The sequence below is a fragment of the Lithobates pipiens genome, unplaced genomic scaffold (genome assembly GCF_037356315.1).
Source record: "Lithobates pipiens isolate NorthernLeopardFrog02 unplaced genomic scaffold, aLitPip1_a1.2 Scaffold_22, whole genome shotgun sequence".
Classification (NCBI taxonomy): domain Eukaryota; kingdom Metazoa; phylum Chordata; class Amphibia; order Anura; family Ranidae; genus Lithobates; species Lithobates pipiens.
In genome coordinates, this window is record NW_027507784.1 from 199,940,041 (window position 1) to 199,952,702 (window position 12,662).

The following is a 12,662-nucleotide window of genomic DNA, read 5'->3' on the forward strand; positions in this document are numbered from 1 at the left end:
AAGCAAATCTTTGGGTATAGATAGAAAGTGTTAAAATCTAATTTTTTAATGCTTCCTGTGTTACAAACTTGATTTATTTACACTCTCTATTTGTCTTGATGAGCACTGTCTTTGGTAAAAAAAAAAAAAAAAACATATTGGGAAATAGTATAAATCTATGCTCATACATTATTGTTTTACACAAAATATACTACACGGTATTCAAGATACACTGTATCTTTCCCCCCCCCCCCCCCCCCCCTTGTAACTTGTGCAAAGAAAGTTATTGTTTTAACTAAAAAAAAAAAAAGGCAGATTGCTGCATGGATAATGTAATACTAGATTTTACATTCTCTGTAGCTGCAGTTATTTATCTTTATTTTGTTCACTGTTGTGCCACAAGTAAGCATAATAATGAAGAAGTTGCATTTTTTTTACAATTCAGCAATGAACATTTAAAAAATTGTAAATACATTATTGTAAAAGTTTAGACCTACTGCAGATATTACTTATTGTAAAAGGATGCAAAAGAAATAAGAAAATTGTAACTAACAAATTGTAACTAACGAATTAGAAATGTTGCTTATACCATGATTGTTTTTTTTATATAGCAATGTCAGCAGCTTTAACCACAATTTTGTGTACTGCATGTGATTTAACTGCAACAATTTTAATTACATGCAAATGATACAGAATACATTTATGTAGATTTTGTATCCCCCCCTCCAGTGTAGTAATTAAGATGAAGACATAGCACTTTAATGAGCTTGTTAAGCTAGACATTTTCTTGATTATGTTATTCAAAACAAATCCCAAAATGCAAAAGTCATTGCACCTAATATTGTGATAAATATCTACTGAAAGTTTTAAGCTCACGGGATCTGCCTTATACAGATATGCATATTAGCTAATATAATAATTGGCAATAAACAAATGAATTCAAGTCTAAATGATCTAATACTAGGCTATATGATTTATGTAAACATGTTTTAGGTAGGTTATAAATTGTTTTTGTAAATATAAAATTAACCTAAAACATTTTTGATGGCGTTAGCCATCTTTTAAAAATGTACTTTCTAAAAACTCTTTAAAAATCTTTAACTAGAATGGAATGCAGGTTTGTAGCATGTGCAATTGAAACAGCTTGCTCACTTTGCTTGCTGACATTTTATAAATTAATTAGGTATGTTTGTGGCCTCACAGACAGGAATAGTGAGGTGCGCATAAAGGCCACCAGGATGATTTTAAATTAAGTAAATGTGTTAAAGTTTATAACTGACATGATCCAGATAACTATAATATCAATAATGTTAATACTATGTTGACACTATAAGGTGCCAGTTATTACTAATATCAATGTCTTTACATGCAAGGTGTAATAATGTAATTTCTATAAACCTTTAAAATAAAGAACCGCATACTTTAAAATGTCCTACCTATCTAATGGAGATCTGTTCCACGTGGAAATTTAGAGTTTGAAACTTCTTTGATACCACTGAAAATAGGATGTTTTGATGCCAAAAAAGTCAGTGCTGCTCCAAGGCCATGTTCTAAAATAATAGATCATATTTGTAATATGTATATAGAGGTAGGATAGTATATACTGTTTTTAATATATATTGTAGACCTGTCTCCTATTTTGGAACATTAAACTGTTGTTTGGACTAACTCTGCCAACTATATGACTACCATTCTCTACAGTCCTATTAGGGAATAGTGTTTTTTTTTTAAATGAGTTTGTTTATTGTGCATTCTGCTGCTTTGGGTACAGCATACACCTATTTTTGGAGGCAATACACAGGCCTTAACCCTTAAGTAGAGATGGGCAGAACACCCCCTGGTTCAGTTTGTGCCAAAACTTTCGAACGCCGCAAAAGTTTGGGGCCGAACAACAAACACCATTGAAGTCTATGGGACCGCAAATGGAAAAATAAAATGTTGCCATTTTCAAGGTTTATGTGCAAGTTATTGGGCATACAAAGGGTATGGGGGTCTGGGTACTGCCCTGGGAATTTTTTTAAATGTCATTTTTAAATGAGTGATGAGTTACTGATGCTTGAAGTGAAACAATTAAAAAGAAAAATTCCTTTAAGTATAGTGCTCAGGGGGGCCTCTTAGTGGGCCTGTCAAGTGGTGCATCTGTGCCATGTAAAGAACCTGCTGCAGCAAATATTACATTTATAACGCCAAAAAAATACATTTTTCCTGCAAGTTTTCTTTATTTTATAAACAACAGATTGGGGGGCCAGTCTGTATAATGAGGTCATAATTTAGTGCACTCAGAACAAGATTAAGGATTTTTTGGATACATTCTGGTGTCGGTTTTTCAGACTTTGTATAGAAGTAACAGGTGCATAAAAATTGGGCTTTGGGTGTTGGTAATGCCTTAACACCATAACCCTGTAGAAGTACTCTTAAAGAAAGCAAGAATTGGTCTTGCTGTCAAAAATTGAAATGATATGTCCTGGTCAAGGTGGTGTGGGTTGGAGCTGACAAATCTTACATCATCACGGAGACGTGGCGGCAAAACAAGCTGCAGCACTGAGCCCTCTCCTGCATCCTTCCGAGTTGCAGGTAGAGTTAACCTGTGTACTAAGAACTAAATATATCATTCCTTACCATGCTTGCTGGATCACGTGTCCGCAGTAATGTGCACCTTGCGGCTGACTGTCTTGCCCAACAATGTCACAACATTGCCTTCCAGTGCCTTCCACATCATCCCTGTCAGTAGAGGCTGCTGAGAGGTCATGAGATAAAGCGGTGGTAGACCTGAAAGGAGGGAGGAGGAACAGAATTGCGTCCCTTTTGTGTGGCTTTCAGGTGCTCTTGCCAACCCCCGGTTTGGTTTGCATCAGAACATTCGAATAGACAGAAGGTTTGCGCGAACTTTTGAACCCCGTTAAAGTCTATGGGACTCAAACGTGAAAAATCAAAAGTGCAAATTTTAAAGGCTAGTATGCAAGTTATTGTCCTTAATAGGGTTTGCATGTTTCCTGTGTTTAGAACAGTCCCTGCACAAAATGACATTTCTAAAGGAAAAAAGTCATTTAAAACTGCATGCGGCTTTAAATGTCATATTTGGTCCCGGCAATATGGATGAAAATCATTGAGAACCCCCCCCCAGCCCATTACCAGCCCCTTTGGGTCTTGTATGGATATTAAGGGGAACCCTGCACCCAAATAAAAAAAAGGAAAGGTGTGGGGCCCCCAGGCCCTATATACACTGAACAACAGTATACACGCGGTACTTTTTTTGTGTAGCTCCAGCCAAAAAATTATATTTTTAAGCTTTTTAAAGGGGAAGGATTATCACCCCTGTAACATTTGTTTTGCTGTCTGTGTACCTGTTCAGAAAATTTCACCTCAATTTCTGTCCCAGTGACAATTGGATTTAGAAAATTTGTGGTTTTTAGTGAAACAAGAAACTCTTACAGGAGAGAATTTCCATCCTTGGGATAGAATTAAATACCTGTTGTCTCCTTCCATTTGCAAGTAGGAGTTGTTTGTAAGTTGAATGATTGAAAGTAGGGGCCTGCCCTATATACAGAAATGTGGGCCTTAGGTATTGGTGTTGCCACAACACTGTAAGCACAGTTACTCTCAGTGGGTGCAGGAACGGTCCCTGCTGGGAAATATTAGATCAAGAATAGTAATTACATGCCCCTGTTGAACAGGGTCAGAAAAATTGGGCCTTTGGTGGTGGATGGTGTGGTGGTGTTGCCACAACACTGTAAGGCCTCACAGTTACTCTTGGTGGGCGCAGGAATGGGCCCTGCTTTGAAATATTAGATCAAGAATTGTAATTACATGCCCCTGTTGAACAGGGGCTGAAAAATTGGGCCTTAGGCACTGGTGATGGTGCCACAACACTGAAACCCCTCACAGATACTAAAGCTGGAGCGCAGGAATGAGCCCTGCTGCAAAGTATTGCATCAAAAATTGTAATTACATGCCCCCGTTAAACAGGGGGTGAAAAATTGGGCCTTAGAACCAAAATTTTCTTACAAGCCATCAGCATGAACATTGAGGAGGAAGAGGATAGTCAATCAGCATAACAGGATAGTCACTCAGCATCAGCATAATCAGTCTTGAAGGAATCTCACATTAAAAAAAATAAAAAATTGGTTACATCAGCATCAGGTGTTTGGCAGCTGGTGATCCAAGACTGATTGATTTTTATGATGGTCAGCCGATTGACCGAGTCGGTGGACAGGCGCACCCTGTTATCGGTTATAAAGCATCCAGCAGCCCTGAATGTGTGTTCCAAAAGAACGCTGAATGCAGGACAAACCAGTAGCTCAATTGCATACTGTGCAAGCTCTGGCCAGTGATCCATCCTCAAGACCCAGTAACCCAGAAGATTTTCAGTGAGAAAGGTGTCCAAGTCTGATCTTGCCCCTAGGTATTCCTGCACTATGTGAATCAGACGCTGGCGATGGTTGCTGGAACCGATCATACCTTGGGGCTACGGACTAAAATATTGTCTGAATGCATCAGTCAGATGGCCACCTTCTCCGCCATTCCTTCTGTGACCGAAGCCTTAGCAACACTTGGCCAGGAGGACCAGGTAATTGTAACCTCCCAGGCTCTAGAAACACGTTGCACAGACCTTTCTGCAAGGTCTCCCGAAGATGATTCATCCTCTGGTCACACCATCCTCTGCTCCCTCTGCGACGGCAAGATAAGGTCCGAAACCTTACCCTTTTAACGTGGATCAAGGAGGGTTGCCAGCCAGCAATGATCCCTCTCCTTGATACCACAAATACAAGAATCCTTCCGCAGGCTTTGCAGGATCAGGGAGGCAATGCAGCGTAGGTTTGCTGAGGCATTCGGTCCGGAGTCCTCTGGGTCACTAAGGATGACATGATCCATCAATGGGTTTCTTCGGACTGTAAATGATCCCTTGAAGACTGCTGCTGATGCTGAGTGCTAGGCTCCACCTCCATGCTGACACAATCCTCCTCCTCCTCTTCCTCCTCGTCCTCTTCCTGTGTGATTGGCAGGCACGCAGGAACACTGTCTGGATAAAGGGGCCCTTGAGAGGTACGGAAGTCCTCCTCTTCCTGCCTCTGTTCTGCGTCAAGTGCCCTGTCCATTATTCCAGGCAGCGTGTGCTCCAATAGGTGAACAACAGGGAAGGTGTCACTGATGCATGAACTGTCAATGCTCATCATCCTCTTGGCATCCTCAAATGGTGACAGGACAGTGCATGCACCCTTGATCATGGCCCACTGGCATGGGGAAAAAAAACAAGCTCCCCTGACCTTGTCCTGGTGCCATAATCGCACAGACACTCATTGATGGCCCTTTGCTGCATGTGCAGCCGCTGCAGCATGGCCAATGTTGAGTTCCACCTGGTGGGCATGTCACAGATTAGGCTGTTCTTGGGCAGGTTAAATTCCTTTTGGAGGTCAGCCAGCCGAGCACTGGCATTATATGACTGGCAGAAATGCACACAGACTTTCCTGGCCTGCCTCAGGACATCCTGTAAGCCAGGGTACCTGCCCAAGAACTGCTGCACCATCAATTTAAGGACGTGAGCCAAACAGGGCACATGGGTCAGTTGTCCTTGTCGGAGGGCGGAGAGGAGGTTGGTGCCATTGTCACAAACCACCATTCCTCCCTTAAGCTGGTGTGGCGTCAACCACCTCTGAGCCTGCCCCTGTAGAGCTGACAGAATCTCTTCCCCAGTGTGGCTCCTGTCCCCCAAGCACAACAGCTCAAGCACCGCATAGCATCTTTTTGCCTGCGTGCTTGCGTAGCCCCTTGAACTCCTATGTAGCACCACTGGTTCCGAGGACAAATCAGCACAAGAAGAGGCCATGGAGGAAGAAGAGGAGGAGGGGGTGACGGAGAGAGGTGTGGCAGAATCACCACTAGTAGAATTTTGGAGGCGAGGTGGCGGAACAACCTCCAACACTACTGCACCCTGTCCTGCATCCTTCCAGCTATCAGCAGAGTCACCCAGTGCACGGTGAAAGATAGGTAATGTCCCTGTCCATGCCTGCTGGACCATGAGTCAGCGGTAATAGGCACCTTACCACTGACTGCCCTGTCCAGAGAGGTATGGACATTGCCTTTCACATGCCGGCAGAGAGCCGGAATCGCCTTCCATGAAAAAGTGGCGTTTGGGAACCTGTTACTGAGGTATTGCACATTCCACAAACTCACGGAAGGGGGCAGAGTCTACCAACTGAAAAGACAGCAGTTGAAGTGCTAGCAATTTAGCCAAGCTAGCATTCAACCACTGGGCATGTGGATGGCTGGGAACGAACTTCATTCACTGGTGGAGCAACTGGAGTAGGGAAATCAGCCTGCTAGAATCGAAAGTTGGTCTACCGATAGCAGATTGCCCATAAGTACTTGGTAGTGGCACACCTAATTCTACACCTTCATTCCTTTCAGTGCAGGTTTCTAAGGGGACGGAAGGTATAGCGGGGTTGGAAATCCCAGCTGATGAGGAGGAGCAAGGAGAGGTCCGTCTTGTTCTTTGGTGTGGGTCTTTTATGTAGTGCTGCCAATGGGCTGCATGGGAGCTCGACATATGTCTGATTAAGCATGTGGTGCCCAAGCACTTGCTGTCTAATTTATGCTTGATACACTTCAGACATATGTTGCTAATAGCAGCGCTGCAATCTGCTGCACACGTCTCAAAAAAGGCCCACGCCAATGAACTTTTGGAATAATGCATGGAGTCACCAGCGCCCTGCACTTGTCTGCGGTGTGATGCAGTCAGTTGACTGCCCTTAAGCTGGCCCCTGGAGGGCATCCTGCATCATTGGAGATGTGCCTCTACCTCCTCCTCCTCTTCCTCCTCCTCTCTACTATCAAGCACCCATATAGAGTCAGTGAGTTCATCATCCCCTCCCTCCTTGTCACTAGAGCAAACCTGGCGGTAGGCTGCAGCTGGGGGAACATGTCTGCCATTTCTTTGTCCTTCTTGGGCAACCCCTCTCTCTGGGCTCACATTACTGCCTTCCTCAAGCTGGGTACCATCATCGGAGCCTTCAAAACACTGCGCATCCTCCGGAAGCATGTACCCAACACTGTGTTCGAAACAGTTCGGCGGACTCCTCCAGTGGGGCTAGGGAAGGAGTAACTGATGATAATCTCGTGTCCAAGAAATGGGTCGCTTTGGCACCTGCATTGGCAGCCAAGGTAGCCTGGGTGACAGAGCATGAGGAGGATGAGGACGGCTTGGTCATCCACTCTACCAACTCTTCGGCATGTTGTGGCTCAACACAGCCAGCTGCCGAGAAAAAGGACAAGCGTGCCCCACGGCCATGTGCCAATGAGGATGCATCATGTCCATGACCAGCACTGTTGCCTCTAGACACAGAGCCTGCTTGCCCTCTTTTACTGGCCTATGACTAACTGCCTCTCCTTGTTGGCCTTCCAGACATACTGTCTTTGATGTATTGGAATAGGCACACAAGGAATGGTCTGCAGTGAGATGTAGCTGCAGAAAGCTGGAATGTATATATACTGCTTATACTGCAGCTAGCTGAATTGCCTGCCTGCCTGTAATATTATTAGGAAGAAAACAACAGGAATTGTCTACAGTGAGCTTCAGATGCACACTGTGCCCAGTATACAGTACACTAATATACTGTAGCTAGCTGAATTAACTGCCTTCCTGTGGTATTATTAGGAAGGGAACACAAACAATTGTCTGCATTTAGCTTTAGTTGCACACTGTGCACAGGATACAATGCACTAGGGATGAGCTGAGCACACCTCGATTCGGTTCGCACCAGAACCTTCGAACGGACCGAAAATTCGTACAAACTTTAGAACCCTGTTAAAGTCTAAGGGACTTGAACGTTTGAAATCAAAAGTGCTAATTTTAAAGGCTAATATGCAAGATATTGTCCTAAAAATGGTTTGGGGACCCGGCTTCTGCCGCAGGGGACATGGGCAAATGTCTAAAATGTTTTTAAAAACTGCAGTTTTTTCGGGAGCACTGATTTTAATGACGATTAAAGTGAAAAAAGTATTCCTTTAAATATCGTGCCTAGGGGTGCCTATAGTATGCCTGTGAAGTGGCACGTGTTTCCCGTGTTTAGAACAGTCCCTGCACAAAATGATATTTAACGGAAAAAAGTACGTTAAAACTGCTTGCGGTTTTAATGTAATGTCTGGTTCTAGCAACACGGATGAAAATCATTGAGAAAAGGGGAAACCCGTACCCAAATTAAAAAAAGCAAAGGTGTGGGGCCCCCAGGCCCAATATACTCAGAACAGCAGTATATAGGCGGTGCAAACAAGACAGGGACTGTGTAGGTTTGTTGTATTAAGTAGAATATGTTTGTAATTTTGAACTGACAATTTTTAAAGTCTAGCTCCAGTCAAAAAATCTATTTTTAAGCTTTTTGGAAAACATAGGGAATGGTTATCACTCCTGTATAATTGTTTTGTCCGTCCGTCCTTTTTCATCTCACTTCCTGTTGTCTCCTTCTGTTTGCAAGTAGGAGACATTTGTAAGTTGGATGTTTGAAAGTAGGGGCCTGCCCTATATGCTCTGCAGAAATTTGAAAAATTGGGCCTGAGCCACTGGTGGCAGCACCCAGAACCATGTTCTTCCAAGCTATCAGCAGGATCATTGAGGAGGAGGAGGATAGTCAGTCAACATAACAGGACAGTCACTCAGCATCAGCATAGGCAGTCTTAAAGGGATGTGACATTTTAAAAAAAAATGATTCGGTTACATCAGCTACAGGTGCTTGGTAGCTGGTGGTGATCCAAGACCGATTCATCTTTATAAAGGTCAGTCGATCAACCGAGTCGGTGGACAGACACACCCTGTGATCAGTTACAAAGCCTCCAGCAGCACTGAATGTGCGTTCCAAAAGAATGATGGATGCAGGACAGACCAGTAGCTCCATTGCATACTGTGCAAGCTCTGGCCAGTGATCCATCCTCAAGACCCAGTAACCCAGAGGATTTTGAGTGGGAAAGGTGTCCAAGTCTGACCTTGCCCCTAGGTATTCCTGCGCCATGTAAATCAGACACTGGCGATGGTTGCTGGAACCGATCATACCTTGGGGCTGTGGACAAAAAATTGTCTGAAAGACACCTTCTCCACCGCTCCTTCTGTGACTGACCGAAGCCTCAGCAAAACATTGTCCAGGACCAGGAGTTTGTAACCTCCCAGTCTCTGGGAACGCATTGCACAGACCTTTCTGTAAGGCCTCCCAGAGATGTCTCATCCTCTGCACCCTCTACGATGGCAAGATAAGGTCCGCAACCTTACCCTTGTACAGTGGATCAAAAAGAGTTGCCAGCCAGTAATGGTCCCTCTCCTTGATCCAAAGAATATGAGGATCCTTCCGCAGGCTTTGCAGGATCAGGGAGGCCATGCAACATAGATTAGCTGAGGCATTCGGTCCGGAGTCCTCTGGGTCAGTCCTCTAAGGACGACATGATCTGCAGCCACCTCCTCCCAGCCAAGTACAAGTCCACAGCTTTCTTGGGACTGTAAATCATCCCTAAAAGACTGCTGCTGCTGATGCTGTGTGCCAGGCTCCACCTCCATGCTGACACAATCCTCCTCCTCCTCCTTTTCCGCTTCCTGTGTGATGAGTGGGACAGCAGGAACACTGCCTGGATAAAGGGGGCCTTGAGAGGCAAGGAAGTCCTCTTCTTTCTGCCTCTGTTCTGCCTCTGTTCTGCCTCAAGTGCCCTGTCCATTATTCCATGCAGCGTATGCTCCAACAGGTGCACAAGAGGTACAGTGTCACTGATGCATGCACTGTCACTGCTCGCCATCCTCGTAGCCTCTTCAAATGGTGACAGGACAGTGCATGCATCCCTAATGAAGCCCCACTTGCATGGTGAAAAAAAACAAGCTCCCCTGACCCTGTCCTGGTGCCATAGTCGCACAGGTACTCATTGATGGCCCTCTGCTGCATGTGCAGCCGCTGCAGCATGGCCAATGTTGAATTCCACCTGGTGGGCATGTCACATATAAGGTGGTTCTTGGGCAGGTTCAACTCCTTTTGGAGCTCAGCCAGCCGAGCACTGGCATTATATGATCAGCGGAAATGCACACAAACTTTCCTGGCCTGCCTCAGGACATCCTGTAAGCCCGAGTACCTGCCTAAGAACCACTGAACCACCAGGTTAAGGACGTGAGCCAAACAGGGCCCATGGGTCAGTTGTCCCTGTCGGAGGGCGGAGAAGAGGTTGGTGCCATTGTCTCAAACTACCATTCCTGGCTTAAGCTGGCATGGCGTCAAGCACCTCTCGGTCAAAATATCTGCCCCAGTGTAGCTTCTGTCCCCTAAACATACCAGCACAAGCACGGCATGGAATCTTTTTGCCTGCGTACTTGCGTAGCCCCTTGAACGCCTACGGAGCACCACTGGTTCCGAGGACAAAGCACAGGAAGAGGTCATGGCGGAAGAAAAAGTGGAGGGGGTGGAGGAGAGAGGTGTGTCACAACCAGTAGTAGCATTTTGGAGGCGTGGTGGCGGAACAACCTCCAACACTACTGTACCTTGTCCTGCATCCTTCCCAGCTGCCAGAAGAGTGACCCAATGGGCCTTGAAAGATAGGTAACTTCCCTGTCCATGCCTGCTGGACCATGAGTCCGCGGTAATATGCACCTTACCGCTGACCGCCCTGTCCAGCGAGGCATGGACACTGCCTTCCACATGCCGGTAGAGATCCAGAATCGCCTTCCATGAGAAAAAGTGGTGTTTGGGAACCTGCCACTGAGGACCGCACTTTGCGCAAACTCACAGAATGGGGCCGAGTCTACCAACTGAAAAGGCTGCAGTTGAAGTGCTAGCAATTTAGCCAAGCTAGCATTCAACCGCTGGGCATGTGGATGGATGGGAGTGAGCTTCTTTTGATGGTCCAGCAGCTGAGGCAGGGAAATTTTCCTGGTACAATTCGGACATTGGTGTACTGCTAGCAGGGTGCCCGCAAGTACTTGGATGTGACACTCCTAATTATACACCTTCATTCCTCTCAGTGTAGGTTTCAGAGAGGACTGAAGGTCTAGTGGGGTTGGAGATGCCAGCTAAAGAGGAGCAAGGAGAGGTCCACTATGTTCTTTGGTGTGGGTCTTTAACCACTTCAGCCCCGGACCAATTGTCATCCTAAGGACCAGAGGTCTTTTTACAATTTCGCACTGCACTGCTTTAACTGGTAATTGCGCGGTCATGCAATGTTGTACCCAAACAAAATTTGCATCCTTTTCTTCCCACAAATAGAGCTTTCTTTTGATGGTATTTGATTGCCTCTGCGATATTTATTTTTTACGATATAAAAAGAAAAAGATATTTTCTACTTTTTGTTATAAGAAAAATCGAATGAACTAAATTTTAGTCATACATTTAGGCCAAAATTTATTCAGCCACATGTCTTTAGTAAAAAAAATGTCAATAAGCGTATATTTATTGGTTTGCGCAAAAGTTATAGCCTCTACAAACTAGAGTACATTTTCTGGAATTTGCACAGCTTTTAATTTATGACTACCTATCTCATTTCTTGAGGTGCTAAAATGGCAGGGCAGTACAACCCCCCCCCCCCCCCCCAAATGACCCCATTTTGGAAAGTAGACACCCCAAGGAAATTGCTGAGGGGCATGTTGAGCCCATTGAATATTTTTTTTTGTCCCAAGTGATTGAATAATGACACAAAAAAAAAAAGTTTACAAAAAGTTGTCACTAAATGATATATTGCTCACACATGCCATAGTTATATATGGAATTGCACCCCAAAATATATTCTGCTGCTTCTCCTGAGTACGGGGATACCACATATGTGGGACATTTTTGGAGTCTAGCTGCGTACAGGACCCCGAAAACCAATCACTGCCTTCAGGATTTCTAAGGGTGCAAATTTTTGATTTCACTCCTCACTACCTATCACAGTTTCGAAGGCCATAAAATGCCAAAATAGCACAACCCCCCCCCCCCACCAAATGAGCCCATTTTGGAAAGTAGACACCCCATGCTATTTACTGAGAGGCATGTTGAGTCCATGAAATATTTTATATTTTGCCACAAGTTGCAGGAATATTACAAACTTTTTTTTTTTTTTTGCACAAAGTTGTCACTAAATGATATATTGCTCACACATGCTATGGGCATAAGTGAAATTACATCCCAAAATAAATTCAGCTGCTTCTCCTGAGTACAGGGATACCACACGTGGGGGACTTTTTGGGAGCCTAGCCAAGTACGGGACCCCGAAAACCAAGCACTGCATTCAGGATTTAAATTTAAAATGTAAACGCTACCAAAAAAAACTGTTAGCGATCAGGCCTGACTCTGCGAATGCTGCAGTTATGTGTTTAGTGTTTTGTAAGTGACAGTGATCGATCAATACTGCACTTGGGTGGGCTGGGCGGAGGGGCAAAATGTAGGTGCTAGCAGGTATCTGGGCTGATCCCCCTAACAATGCGTTTTTTTGGAACCCTAAACTGCTGGGGACGCTAGTATAGATCTGATCAGATCAGATATTGATCTGTTCAGATACTATACCACTACGGGAGGTGTATGCTTTGCGCGTGGGTGTTAGCGGTACTGGCACTAACCTAGCGCTGCCTGGGGTGACGCAGACCCTGACCCTAAAACCTAATTGATATCACCTGCCGGGTGATCAGGGGGTTAAACCTTTATTGGGTAATAAATGGTGGGTGCCCTGATGCTATAAAAAGCAAACTAACTAAC